At 40.3% G+C, this 12,878-nt stretch overlaps 1 protein-coding gene across 8 annotated transcripts in view; it reads left to right on the top strand.

The window, feature by feature from the left end:
• LOC144511899 (protein phosphatase 1 regulatory subunit 12B-like) overlaps positions 1–12,878 on the top strand; it is a 317,939-nt gene that overhangs the window by 98,074 nt on the left and 206,987 nt on the right. The window lies entirely within an intron of this gene.

Raw genomic sequence — 12,878 nt, 5'->3', positions numbered from 1 at the left:
AATCTTTTCCGCACTCTTTCTAGTTTAATAATAACCTTTCTATAATAGGGTGACCAGAACAATACACAGTATTCCAAGTATGGCCTTACCAATGTCTCTTTGTTCTGTAACTCCCCAATGCCCTCCCATTAACTGAGTAAGTCCTGCCTGGTTCAATCTACCAAAATGCATCGCCTCGCATTTATCTAAATTAAACTCCATCTGCCATTCGTCAGCCCACTGGCCCAATTGATCAAGATCCCGCTGCAATTGGAGATAACCTTCCTCACTGTCCACTATGCCACCAACCGTGGTGTATTCTGCAAACTTACTAACCATGCCTCTTATATTCTCGTTAATATAAATGACCCAGCACTGATACCTGAGGCACACCACAGGTCACAGACCTCCAGTTTGAAAAACAACCCTCTAAAACCACCCTCTGGCTTCTGTCATCAAGCCAATTTTGTATCCATTTAGTTACCTCATCCTGGATCCTGTGAGATTTAACCTTATGCGACAACCTACCACGTGGTACCTTGTCAAAGGCCTTGCTAAAGTCCATGTAGATAACATCAACTGCACTGCCCTCATCTACCTTCTTGGTTACCCCTTCAAAAAACTCAATCAAATTTGTGAGACATGATTTTCCACTCACAAAGCTATGCTGACTGTCCCTAATTAGTCCTTGCGTCTCTAAATGCCTGTAGATCCTGTCAATATGGTCAATATCTTTTCCCAAAAGTAGGAGATTCTAAAACTAGAGGGCATAGGTTTAAGGTGAGAGGGGAGAGATACAAAAGAGTCCAGAGGGGCAATTTTTTCACACACAGGGTGGTGAGTGTCTGGAACAAGCTGCCAGAGGTAGTAGTAGAGGCAGGTACAATTTTGTCTTTTAAAAAGCGTTTAGACAGTTACATGGGTAAGATGGGTATAGAGGGATATGGGCCAAACGCGGGAACCTGGGACTAGATTAGTGGTTAAAAACAAAGGGGCGGCATGGACACGTTGGGCTGAAGGGCCTGTTTCCATGCTTGAATGTCTATGACTTTATGCCTATTCTATGACTCTATGAATTGGGACAAAGAGAATGACTTGAGGCATGTGAAGTTGAGAATAGAGATCAAGGTACTGTTCAGGAGAATTCAAGGAAAAGTAAACAAAGCGTTCTGAGTTGAAGTAGGAAAGCAGACTTCAGAGGTAAATGAAAAGTTTGATACCATTTTAATAGAGTCTGGGAACTGTGAACAGTTTGCACAGCAGTCAAGACAACAACATCTGTATTTGAAAAGCTAATGGGGGAGTAAAGGGTATCATAACCCAATTTTATTCATGTTTCATAATTTTTTTTTCCTTGTTAAAACTCATTAGCGATCCTATGACTTTGTTCCTCCAAGAAAAAGTAGAAGTCAGGTTATTTTGAGCCAGGATTCCATTCTGGGATCTTCCCGTCGAGTTCTCGCACCAACTGGGATTGTAACATCATGAACCATAGATATTTGAATTGCCTTTTGGAATCCTAAGGGTATATTGAGATTATCATATTACTCTTCCATACCCCCTCCTTCTTTCTCTCTCTCTCTCTTTCCCACCAACCACCACCACCACCATGCAAATCCTCACTACTCCATGGTTGGGCATTGAAAATTTAGATTTTTTTTGTGTGTGTGCGTGTGCACATGGATGTTCTGAAATAATAAGGCTGTTTTTCTTTGGGCAGCTGATGTGGTCTTTTGCAAGGTAGCACAGGGTGAATGGCGCAGTGCAGTGTGATTGCTGGAGTGTATATTTGGGGTCCTGGGTGTGTGCTGTTATGTATGTTGAGTTCCCAGAAGTGCATCATTAGTTTGCATGGGGTGCTTGCATGTTTTTGACAGCGGTCAACCAGTTTGAAAGCCATCTAAAAAAACTGCTGTGAGGCTGATTTTGAGGTATTTTCTGACAATTTGAGTTGAGGTTACAGGCAAATCAGCAATTATCTCATTGAATGGCAGAGCAGGTTCCAAGGGCTAAGTGGCTGCTGCCTGTTGCTAATTTGTCTGTTTGTATGTTGAGCTATTTGGGTAACTTTAATAGTCTTACATTTTCATTTGCTGTGCATAATTAACTCACTAAACATCAAGTTCCTTTCATGAATTGTGAACAAATGTTCTCCCAATTAAGAACAATTTTTTAAAATGGGTTTCCATCCTTGGGTTCTTATGAGAAAGAAGTGTCCTGCTTTGATTTAACTACTGAAACATTCCCAGAGTGTTTAATAGTGCTGTGTACTTAAACTGGTTCAATTAAAGTGTTCTTCCAAGATTCATTTGAATATTTACCTGAGCATTTTGTAATAGCAGAATCCAATTGATCAGTAACTTGGAGCTTGTAATTTTGGAGTTTTGAATGCAATTTGTAAAGGCATAATTGGGGCTGCATTGCTTATTGGTATTGAGATTTTGAAATGCACAATTTTAATAATTGGTAAGTAGGACATCCAGTTTTCATTAATTGCCACCTTATTTACCTGACTTCTCTCTACCCTCAAAACATCATTTTTCTAGATATTGAATTGCCTTTGCAATCCATTTATGGAAACTGATTGTGAACTTGACTGTTTTTTTGTTCAATTTGTAAGAATACTGAATCTAACCACTTACATAGTCCTCACTTTTTCATTTTTAACTTCCATGCCCTGAATTGAAGACTTTCCATAAAACATTGTGGCAGTGTTAGGGATCATACAATTAAATGCATTCAAAAATTGTTTAAGTATTTTTTTAAAGAAGGTTGCATGTATGATTTTTGACACAAGACTAGTACTAAGAAAATCAGTTCCCAATTTTCTGTCTTAATTTTTTAAAAAGTTTTAATTAGACAAGTTCATAAGTTTCTCATTTTAATACACTGAGTTGAGTAAACCCCTTTTCAAAGTTATTGACTTTTAGTTCTATGTGGTACCAGATTTCAGGACCTTTTAAGTTATCATTGGGTTATTCATGTTGATTTTGACCCTCCTCATGCATGCACATGGAGCCACACGTGCCACTACTTTCGCTGCTGCAACTGCTTGTCTGCCTGTGCTCATAACAGTCAGTCTTTTCAACATGGTGCTATCCTGGAATCATGAGCACAATGACAATAATGGAATGGCATAATTCTCCCTGCCTTGCTGCATAGAAGATGGTCAGCAGCAGTAATCAGGAGGTGAAGTGTTCATATCAAGATAGATGTAAGGAATTGAGAGTGCATTTCATATGGGAAACTTGGAAATGCAGAAATTGATTACCATGGTCTGGGCAGCTTGACATCAGATGTTTTGATAGTTTGAAAATGATGTGCATCTGGAATGTGAAGCCATTTTTAAAAAAAATTCAAGGATTTCATATAGTCGCCTCACTATAGGAAGGATGTGGAAAAGATTGAAAGGGTGCAGAGGAGATTTACAAGGATGTTGCCTGGATTGAGTGGCATGCCTTATGAGGATAGGCTGAGGGAGCTCGGTCTTTTCTCCTTGGAGAGACGAAGGATGAGAGGAGACCTAATAGAGGTGTATAAGATGTTGAGAGGCAATGATCGGGTGGACTCTCAGAGGCTTTTTCCCAGGGTGGAAATGTCTGCTACGAGAGGACACAGGTTTAGGGTGCTGGGGGGTAGGTACAGGGGAGATGTTAGGGGTAAGTTTTTCACACACAGGGTGGTGCATGAGTGGAATCGGCTGCCGTCAGTGGTGGTGGAGGCGAACTCAATAGGGTCTTTTAAGAGACTCCTGCCTGAGTACATGGGACTTAATAGGATGGAGGGTTATAGGTAGGTCTAGAAGGTAAGGATGTGTTCGGCACAACTTGTGGGCCAAAGGGCCTGTTTGTGCTGTAGTTTTTCTATGTTCTATGATTAATATGAACTGCAAGACATTGCTGAACAATAACGCTTAACATTTTTGTGTTATTGCTATTTGCTTATGACAAACAAAGTAGTAGTGTTATGCTCTTAAATGAGCTTGCTATTTCCACTTTTGCTGCCTTAAACTTAAGTCTGTAAATAGTCAAAACGAGATCTTTTAAAACTTCTTGGATTACTCGTTGTGAGATTCATCCTTTTCCCTGAGGAAGTCAGTTTCAGGTATGTGTGCTTTTTGTGCTCGTATGACTGATCTTTCTTCTTGGCCCCAAGTTATTCTTCTTTGATGGCAGATCCCTAGGGGTAAATAGCAGAAGACAGTGGCATGGATTTTTGAAGTTCGGCTCTCAGATGATTCCTTGCACAATAATGAATGGTGCTAGGGATTTGCTCCAAGTTGTTGGCTTGCTTCAGTCTGAGTGTAAGAAGTTACTATGTTAACAGAAAATATAGTACAGTGCGGAATTGCAGCTCTAGGATTACAGATTACTCTAGGATAATAGAAACTACTGACAATTTTCATTTTTTAAAAGCTCTAGAATTTTTTTAGTCAGATTTGAAACCATCTGTTCATTTGCACCTGCGATATCTCCACCTAATTACAACTCTCTTGGTACGCTAGCTCTGATTCTGCATTATTAGTTTTTCTCCTATTCCCTAGTTTGCCACCTCCAGGCACATCTTGTCCATGAATCTCAGCTGCTGGTTGGCTTGAACCCAATCCTATGAAATTTCTGACCGAATTCCCTTTTCTGGCCTTTGTGCTGATATTGTAAATGGTTCTGCCCCAGGTCCTGTTAACATTGGCTTTGAAAGGAAGGTAATCACTGCTCCTCAGAAAAAGACATACTGATTGCTGGCAAAATTGCTTCCAATTTCCTTTTCCTCTCCAAGATCTTTGGATGTGTGTTGCCTTTCAAATCCATACCCGTCTTCAAGAACTCCATGCTCCTCTAAAATTGATAGCTGATTATAGCGGCATTGTACTGTGCTTGAGAGCTTTTAATGCTGTGCATTGCTAAATTACAAGCTCGCAACCTGTTACTCAGATTTTTGTTGAGGATGTGTTCAGTGAAGCACTTATGTGCTTTTTCTCAGGAAGACTCAATTTTCGGTCCAGTTACTATTTGCTTCAGTTTTGTACTTTCAACTAATTAGCCTTTCAACTATTCCCACACTTCTGATTATTCTGCTATCAGAGTTCAAAGTTGTAGTTACTAATCGTGTCAATTGTTCAAACTTCTTTGACTAATACTTTGTAAGAAAGGCCCTGTTTGGGAGCCATTTCACCTATGCTAATGACTTGACATACAACTAGGAGGTTATAGAAAGTAAGTCAGTTTGAGTAAACATTCTTTGAGTCGCAGAAAATTACCTTGCAGGTCATGTACTTGTATAACATCCTTCAGGTAATAAGGTCGAAATAACTTGAATTTTTTTGAAATAAATAAAAACTTAGAATAAATTGATATTTTTCTGATTCTCTAAAGCTTATTTGATTTGATCGACATGGAGAAAATTACTATTTCACCTGCATTATTGAAGCAAGTGCAACTTGAGGCACTGAATTTGCAAAATACTTCTTACACTATGGTCATGGGTCAAAAGATACAAGTTTATTTCCTGTGTAAAGTATCTGTGTTCAACAGCTGAGGCTCATGAATGTGGCCTCATTGCATTATACAAGAGAAGTAAAGAGTATATGTTGTGATTCTGCCTAACTGAAATGAGCAAACCACACTTTCAGCTCCACAGGATCCTCGTCCTACTTTGTAACTGAGCATTCAGTTTATTATGCATTCACATGACCTTTTATTGAGTTGTGCAGTTTTAGATGGCAATACATTATAGCAATTCCTCACTTAATGTTGCCATATTACGGAAAAGTGCAACTTCTAAGGAAATCAAATTTTCCCATAACTGCTGAATAAATTGGAGTTAGATTTTTTTTGGGCTTCTCTCATCAGGAGAAAAAATACTGAAATATTATACACGTACAGTACATCCCTACGAGAGTAAAATATATTCAAACTTCAGATAATATAAAATTATACTGTAGAGGTTTCACCATTGAACAAACTGACAATGATAATAAAATCATTTAACATTAGGGCTCGTGAGCAGAATGTAGGCACGGAATGTTAGGATAAAATTGAATGGGGAAAGGATCATTGGGAATGATTGGGGAGAGTGAATATTCCAGACATGGCGACTGAGAGAGTAATAGAAGGAGCCGGGATAACAATAGAGAACAAAAAGCAGTCATGTGAATAATTCATGAGGATACACTGCAGAAGTATCTGGACCAAATCATAGAATCCCTACAGTGCAGAAGGAGGCCATTTGGCCCATTGAGCCTGTACTGACAGCAATCCCACCCAGGCCTTATCTCCTTCACCCCACATATTTACCCTGCTATTCCCCCGACACAAAGGGGCAATTGAGCATGGCCAATCAACCTAACGCACACATCTTTGGAGTGTGGGAGGAAACCGGAGCACCTGGAGGAAACCCACGCAGGCATGGGGAGAATGTGCAAACTCCACTCAGACAGTGATTGATCCGAGGCCAAAATTGAATCCGGATCTCTGGCGCTGTGAGGCTGCAACGCTAAGTACTGTGCCGCCCAATTGGAGAGAAATTAGTTGAAGTTGTCAGTAGGTTGTTGTCAATTTGGATGAGTTTTATTGTTGAACTAATTGCCTTTATGGTTATCCCTGTCGGATCCTCCACCACTTTCAGAGAAGTTTCCTTTTCCTTATTTGCAGATTGAATAATTAGAATCAGTTATTCACCAATGGTCATTTATTATTTAAACACTGCGGTTTAAAGTCTCTGAGTCTATTAAATTCAATAAAGAGTTAAGCTGATTTCACCCATTTTTTTTCTCATAATAGCCTGTTAGCAAATGCCATCCAAGTGTTGCTGATGTTAAAAGATATATGCTCACTATTCTATTAGGGTGGTTATAACAAAATAACGTAGACTGAGTCATGATTAGGAGGATGGAGTAGGAGGAGGGGGCGGAGAGGAGGAAGAGGTTTGTGGAGATTTCTGACATAGCGAGGCCACCTAAAACAAAGAAAGATGAGAATTTTAAAATTTAGGCATTGTTTAACTGGGATTCCATGTCAACCAGCAAGCATTGGGATGGGAGGTGCATGGGACCATGTGCATTCTTGTTAAATGCATAATCTATTGATACAATGGACAACACAGCTGAACTCCAGGACTCACCTGAAACTACTTGTACCATTCCTAACAGGAATTCATCGGATCATGATCTGCAACAGATGTAGTGGCACATGAATGCAACAAGAATAAGTACGTGTATTTATATGTTCCACTAAAGTGAAACCTGACAAAAATAGATGATGGGAAATCTGGCAAATAGTAGTTAAAAGGGTAATTTTTAAGGAGAGCTTTAGGGGTGAAAAGGAATGGTGAGCGTTGGTGAGCTGTAAGCAAGGAGTACCAGGATGCTGATGAATGTTCGAAAAGTCAGCTTCATAGGACGCAATGATTACATAAATGTGATATAGGCTCGGGGAAGTTAGAGATAGATAGGAACAAAGCTCGAAAGGGATTTGAACACCAGTAGTGTATTTTAAATTTGAGGAGTGGTGAACTGGGAGCCAAGGTAAGTTTGCACTGAACACAAGAGCAAACATCAGTAAATAATACATTGCACTGAATTTAATAAAAGCATTATTAAGGCAGATTTCATTATCCATGCCACTGAAGGTGGGAGGTGGTGATGTTTCCTTACGTTGTTAGTCTGTTTGTCTGTCTGTGTAAACAATTCATCTCAAGCTGACAGATGGATTTCAGTGAAACTCTACACAGATGGGGTATGGCCCAAAGAAGAGCTGATTAGTTTTTGGCGAAAGTGCGGATTCGGATCCAAATCCTTGAATTTCTTAAAAGACCCATTAACATTGGGAGCTAGGGTGGGTTGACTTTACTTCAGAATGTTGTAAGTTGTTTCATTTAGAATGTTGTTGATTATTTTTGAATGTTGTGGATTGTTTCGGCTGCATGGTGCAATCTACCATAAGATGCCAGAATATGAGCAGATGTTTCAGAGCAGGTTGTTGGATTAGTCTGAAGCCTCCTCGGTGTGATGGAAGCTCTCGATAAAAATATTTTTTCAGCCTTGTAGTTACAGAGCAGCAACCAGACAGGGAAACACCTCAACGAAGAGCTGCATAATTGTAACAACTTGGAGTTAACATAGTGTGGTGGAGGTATGTGCCCCCTACTGATCACTCTCTTCACTTGTTTTCATTATTATTTCAAGATGAGAATCTGTTGCCAAAGTCTCTGGCTGTGCAGGATATTTTCCCTACTAAGGATGGACCAAAGTAAAGAAGGGACTCTGTTATCTTTCCGCCAGATTTGTGCCTACAGCCCATTCACTGTAGTAAATGATCTAGATTTGAAACCTCTGGTAAAGCAGTTTTTTTTGTTAGATTTCTTCCTTGTTTAATTGATGTTTCAGCTATCTTTAGCAAATGCTGCGGCATGAATTTTAGCTGACCTCTGACAGTGCTTGAAATTGTAAAATACAAATTCAGTGTTAACAAGGCCAGCTGATTGGAACTGAAATTAGTGTGCAGATTGCATTCATATGCATTAAGTGGTTTCTGTATTTTCATCATTTTGGTCATGTGCCTGCAACAGAAGCAAGACAGAGTGAAACCAAATTCATCCTGATGTTGTGAGCAGGTGGGGTAGAAAGGGGCATTGGTAATGAGGAGTGAGAATGCTCAGTACTGAAAATTCTCTGCACAGCACTCGAGTGCAGTCAGTTCTGTGGAAGTGACATGTTATTTGAATTGAAAGGAGATAGCTGTTTTTCTTGTTTAATTTTCTATCTAGGCTGTCTATTTTCTCCCTCAGTTACCTGGCTTTCCCTTAAAGGCATCTACACTGTTCCCCGTAACTATCTCATATGGCAGTAAGTCCCACAGTCTAATTATTCTGGGGAACAAAGTTTATCTTTTTTCCATATTGGATTTACTAATTTCTCTTTATGATCCCGAGTTTGGAATTCCCCCACAAATGGAAATGTCTTTGTTGTGTCTACCTTCTGAAGACCCTTCATAATTTTAAAGATCCCTATTCAGTCACTCCTCAACCATTTCTCTTATACAGTCATAATGGCACAGAAGGAAACTGGCCATCAAGTCCATGCCAACTTTAAGTAGAGCATCCAATCAGTCCTATTCTTTTGCTGTATTCCTGTAGCCCTGTACGTTTATTTCCCTTAAGTGCCTATCCAATTTCTTTTTACCTCACTGACCTCTGCTTCCAACACTGCTTTAGGCAGCAAGTTCCAAGTCATTACCACTGAGTTTATTTTAAGTTACTTCTCACTTTCTCTTTTTCTAAGGAGAAAAACACCAATTTGTTCATGTTGTTTAACTCCGTTCTGATGTCCTTTGTGTCCTTTTTTAATTGCACCTACTTCAGTCCTTCCATATCTTTTTTCGCAAAATGAGACCAGAACAAGCACAGTACTTGAGTGTTTTCTATACAAGGTTGTATGTAATTTTGGTTTCTTCTGCTTTCAAATTCCTTTTCTCTGGATTTCTGCTCAAGTTCGCAATTTACATCAATAATATTGATACTCGTGTAAATTGTATGCTAGCCTTGCAAAAATGTAAATCATCTTGGAGCAGACAAATCAACCCAAGGAGAGTATCTCTGCTCAGTATCCTGCCACCTTCAAATATTGCATGACATACTATCATCTTATATACTAGACTTAGGTATTTTGCGTGCAAACATAGTAGCACACTTAAGTGCGGTGGTAAGATGTTTGTGTATAGGAAATACACTGACAAGACCATTTAGGTTAGAAGACTTGTTTCGTACTGCGTAGATGCTATTTAATTATAACCAGCATGGCAGCATTGAATGCAGTACAACATGTATCTTTCTGTAACTGGTTTTTGGGAAAGAAAATAATTATGTGAAATATATTTTATGTTCAGGACTGACATTTAGCTCTCTTGGATAAAGCATCTCAACCATATTTTATAAGTAATAAATGATGCTGAGTTGTTACCAACTAATGACCACTGATAGCTGTATTTGAACTCAGCATTATCTTGCTTAGTGTCTGACATACAGACTAAATTCTGAAATGGATCCAGAAATTAGAATTTATTTTTGATTCTGTATTTCCATATCTGAGCATGGCAGTTTTAAATTATTGGCAGATTTGCTGATTAAATGTGTTGAGGTGGTTTTCCTTTGTGGGTGCCAACTCAACAAAACATTGTTAACCCAACCTCAATTTCTCTTGTGGTTCGCTTTGAATGAAACATAGAAACATAGAAAAACTACAGCACAATACAGGCCCTTCAGCCCACAAGGTTGTGCCGAACATGTCCCTACCTTAGCGATTACTAGGCTTACCTATAACCCTCTATCTTACTAAGTTCCATGTACTTATCTAAAAGTCTCTTAAAAGACCCTATCGAATCTGCCTCCACCACCATTGCTGGCAGCCCATTCCACGCACCCACCACCCTCTGAGTGAAAAACTTACCCCTGACATCTCTGTACCTACTCCCCAGCACCCTCAATTGATGAAGGCCAATACACCATACGCCTTCTTAACCACAGCCTCAACCTGCACAGCTGCTTTGAGCGTCCTATGAACTTGGACCCCAAGATCCTTCTGATCTTCCACTCTGCCAAGAGTCCTACCATTAATATTATATTCCGCCATCCTATTTGACCTGCCAAAATGAACCACCTCTCACATATCTGGGTTGAACTCCATCTGCCACTTCTCCGCCCAGTCTTGCATCCTATCAATGTCTCGCTGCAACTTTTGACATCCCTCCACACTATCCACAACACCTCCAACCTTTGTGTCATCAGCAAACTTACCAACCCATCCCCCTGCTTCCTCATCCAGGTCATTTATAAAAATCACAAAGAGTAAGGGTCCCAGAACAGATCCCTGAGGCACTCCACTGGTGACCGACCTCCATGCAGAATATGACCCATCTATAACCACCCTTTGCCTTCTGTGGGCAAGCCAGTTCTGGATCCACAAAGCAATGTCCCCTTGGGTCCCATGCTCCCTCACTTTCTCAATAAGCCTTGCATGGGGCACCTTATCAAATGCCTTGCTGAAGTCCATATATACTACATCTACTGCTCTTCCTTCATCAATGTGTTTAGTCAGATACTCAAAAAATTCAATCAGGCTCGTAAGACATGATCTGCCTTTGACAAAGCCATGCTGACTATTATTAATCATATTATACCTCTCCAAATGTTCATAAATCCTGCCTCTCAGGATTTCTCCATCAACTTCATCTTCTAAGAACTTACCAACCACTGAGGTTAGATTCACTGGTCTATAATTTCCAGGGCTATCTCTACTCCCTTTCTTGAATAAAGGGACAACATCTGCGATCCTCCAATCCTCCGGAACCTCTCCCATCTCCATTGATGATGCAAAGATCATCGCCAGAGGCTCAGCAATCTCCTCCCTCGCCTACCACAGTAGCCTGGGGTACATCTCATCCGGTCCCGGCAACTTATCTAACTTGATGCTTTTCAAAAGCTCCAAAACATCCTCTTTCTTAATATCTACTTGCTCAAGCTTCTCAGTCCGCTGCAAGTCTGCACTACAACCACCAAGATCCTTTTCCATAGTGAATACTGAAGTAAAGTATTCATTAAGTACCTCTGCTATTTCTTCCGGTTCCATACAAACTTTCCCACCGTCACACTTGATAGATCCTATTCTTTCACGTCTTATCCTCTTGCTCTTCACATACTTGTAGAATGCCTTGGGGTTTTCCTTAATCCTGCCTGCCAAGGCCTTCTCATGACCCCTTCTGGCTCTCCTAATTTCCTTCTTAAGATCCTTCCTATTAGCCGTATACTCTCCAAGATCTCTAACATTACCTAGCTCCCTGAACCTTTTGTAAGCTTTTCTTTTAGATAATTCACTAATAACAGAATAAATTTTATCTAACAGTTCTACAGTATTGTATTAAATGGCAAGATTATGTACACTGGTTGAACATAAGAACATAACATAAGAAATAGGAGCAGGAGGAGGCCATCTAGCCCCTCAAGCCTGCTCCGCCATTCAACAAGATCATGGCTGATCTGATAGTGGGTTCAGTTCCACTTACCCGCCCGCTCCCCATAACCCTTAATTCCCTTAATGGTTAAAAACCTATCTATCTGTGACTTAAACACATTTAACAAGGTAGCCTCCACTGCTTCATTGGGCAGAGAATTCCAAAGATTCACTACCCTCTGGGAGAAGAAGTTCCTCCTCAGCTCTGTTCTAAATTGACTCCCCCTTATTTTGAGGCTATGCCCCCTAGTTCTTGTTTCCATTGTAAGTGGAAACAATCTCGATGTTTCTACCCTGTTTAGCCCCTTCATTATCTTATATGTCTCTATAAGATCTCCCCTCAACCTTCTAAACTCCAATGAGTACAGGCCCAGTCTACTCAATCTCTCCTCATAAGCTAACCCCCTCATCTCCAGTATCAACCTGGTGAACCCTCTCTGTACCCCCTCCAAAGCTAATATATCCTTTCTTAAATAAGGGGACCAAAATTGTACACAGTACTCTAGGTACGGCCTCACCAGTACCCTGTACAGTTGCAGCATGACCTCCCTGCTTTTATTCTCCATCCCTCACGCGATAAAGGCCAACATTCCATTTGCCTTCTTGATTACCTGCTGCACCTGCAAACTGTGTTTTTGTGATTCATGCACAAGGACCCCCAGGTCCCTCTGCACAGTAGCATGTTGTAATTTTTCACCGTTTAAATAATAGTCCATTTTACTATTATTCCTTCCAAAGTGGATAACCTCACACTTACCAAAGTTATATTCCATCTGCCAGATCCTTGCCCACTCACTTAGCCTATCCAAATCTCTCTGCAGACTCTCTGTGTCCTCCACGCAATTTGCTTTCCCACTCACCTTTGTGTCATCCACAAACTTTGTTACCCCACACTCGG

The sequence above is a fragment of the Mustelus asterias genome, chromosome 25, assembly GCF_964213995.1.
Source record: "Mustelus asterias chromosome 25, sMusAst1.hap1.1, whole genome shotgun sequence".
In the NCBI taxonomy this organism is placed as follows: Eukaryota; Metazoa; Chordata; class Chondrichthyes; order Carcharhiniformes; family Triakidae; genus Mustelus; species Mustelus asterias.
This window is presented reverse-complemented; position numbering and strand designations above follow the sequence as displayed.